The 2293-nt window shown below is 35.8% G+C and overlaps 1 long non-coding RNA gene across 2 annotated transcripts; it reads left to right on the top strand.

The window, feature by feature from the left end:
- Positions 1 to 232: 232 nt before the first annotated feature.
- Positions 233 to 1450, top strand: LOC131544758 (uncharacterized). Of its 2 annotated transcripts, XR_009272214.1 has the most exons (4): positions 233 to 592; positions 827 to 865; positions 962 to 1056; positions 1268 to 1450. It is a non-coding gene; the product is annotated as an uncharacterized LOC131544758 (long non-coding RNA). The 2 variants fall into 2 exon arrangements; XR_009272213.1 differs by having other exon boundaries at positions 233 to 865.
- Positions 1451 to 2293: the final 843 nt, after the last annotated feature.

Below are 2293 nucleotides of genomic sequence, written 5' to 3'. Positions count from 1 at the left end.
TTCTCAAGAGGAATACTTCAGCTGCAAAAGGTAAATTAAGTTATTTAATGATCAGTCTAGTGTTGTTTGATGTTTAAATGTCACGAAGAGTATAGTTTTAGATGGTTTCTGTTAGGTTTGCGATGATAATAGCGTCAGAAAACCATTCGGTCCGGGATATGTTGAGTAACGAACGTTAGCTGTTAGGCGGTCTCTTTAGGAAAACAATATGTAATTTTTAATATGAAAACCGATGAGCTGTATCCAGTGCAGTCCATGTTAGGTGATTAAATTTTAATGAGTTAAATTCTATTTTGTTTGCTAGAATTCATTCGATTCGTCTTTTTCAACGAGTGATTGCTATTGAATCAAAGGAGTCGGACTGCGCTGGTGGCGCCATAAACATCTACACGAGTGACTCTCTGATTCGATTCACTGAACCATTCAAATGAGTCATTTGTGAATCAAACTGAGCACGCTGTTGTAGCATTACACCTGCTAAGACAATTCAATATGTGCAATCTGAATTTAATAATAATGTTTATTTTGTGGTAACACTGCCGTGTGGGAAGCTCTGACAGAGAAAACGATACGTAAGAGAGAGCCGTAAAATGTAAGTGCATCATCTTTTTTTCTTGAATGGAGGCCTAATCTGTCTGCTGCACTTGAGCAGGTTCAGTTTTTAGAGTGAATGAAAACTTTTGAAGCATAGATATGCCGTATGATGTGATTAAAATCATACTTATTTTACTGTGGTGGGGATTATTATGAGCAAACAAATTTAATAGTTTAATCTGAACACTATATGTATGTAATCTGACTTTTTTTTTTTTTTTTTTTTTTACAGAAATTCTGAGCTGCTGCATGAACATTCATCAAACATAAGGTGTGAATTCTGGGATCTGGTTCTAATGATTGTAAAAAACTGTAATGCTTAAGATTAAATAATTACCTTACAATATATATTTATACATATTTCAAGGCTGCAATTTGGAAGAAAACCTTTCAAGCTAATGCTGCTGAAATGGAGGTCAAGGGGACTATGAAGAGGTGGCTCCAGCTGATCAAACACACTCTGTGAGTTTAAAAGACCATCTCTTTAACCTTCCATACACATGACACACTATCACATTTGTATAATTCAAATCTCTTAAAGGATTTTTATGCTGCACCAACTAGGGTAAACAGCAACACTTCCTATAATATCTAACGTACTTGTTAATTTGTAAGAAGAATGACATCAATGCTTATATTAGTTGCTTATATACTGTCTCACCCTTATCCCTAGGTTACAGTAATCAGCTGATCCAGTCGGTATCCAGACCAGACGGTGGACCTGCACCCAGGAACGACCACACCACATCCCTGACTGTCAGCGGAGATCATGTCAGCTAGATCACAGATCCCTGTGAAGACCTCATTGATGGCCCCAGCACAGATCCTCAGCAAAGACTACGAGAACCAGACAAGCCCTCTGCAGACCCTTTTACCAGCTTCACCTGCTGGCGTGATATTACTTCAAGCAGAAGAAGTTGGATGAAATATTCTGAATGATATCAATCCACAATCTGACTTGTGATGCAGCCTGGAATAATCACACCACGTTGATTCGTTTGGCCAGAGGAGACTGTTTCTGACTGAGCCGGGTCTTGTTTGGGTTCCTTGTCACTGTTGCCTTTTGTCTTGCTTGGTTGAAGACACCTAATATTCAGCAATATTATTGACTTGACTGCACTGACACCATTTGATAAGAACTGAACTGAATTATGACACACAATGTTTTATATATGAAGAGTTTATTTGCAAAACAGATAACTCCTTTTTTTTAAATATTTTTAAAAATCATGTTTTTTGTTATGTTTTCATTGTGTTAGTTAGCTAGTATTTATTAGTTATTATTTACCTAATCAAAATAACCTTGAATGCAGTTTGATTGAGATTAATTGGAATGCACAATGAAAAAACATGATTTAAAAAAATTGTTAAAGATTAAGTTATCTGTTTCTGCAAATGAACTCTTCATTCATTCATATATATATATATCTCAGTAAATATAATTTACTTGTTACTCTGTGGTTTAAAAAGTGTGAATGTTTATACTGTAGTGCATTTGTTCATATTTATATTAAAGTATTTGGTAATTTTATAATTAAAGCCTTTTTAATGTTTTTAAATGGTTGTATTTGTGTTTCACTGCTGAATTACATTTAGCAGTTTCTGGGCCACATTCGGCCCGGGGACCAAGCCGAATCTCAGCCAGATCTGGCTTAAAGTGTCTGGGCCAGACGTGGGCCACATAAAATAATAGAAGTCA

The sequence above is a fragment of the Onychostoma macrolepis genome, chromosome 07 (assembly GCF_012432095.1).
Source record: "Onychostoma macrolepis isolate SWU-2019 chromosome 07, ASM1243209v1, whole genome shotgun sequence".
In the NCBI taxonomy this organism is placed as follows: domain Eukaryota; kingdom Metazoa; phylum Chordata; class Actinopteri; order Cypriniformes; family Cyprinidae; genus Onychostoma; species Onychostoma macrolepis.
This window is presented reverse-complemented; position numbering and strand designations above follow the sequence as displayed.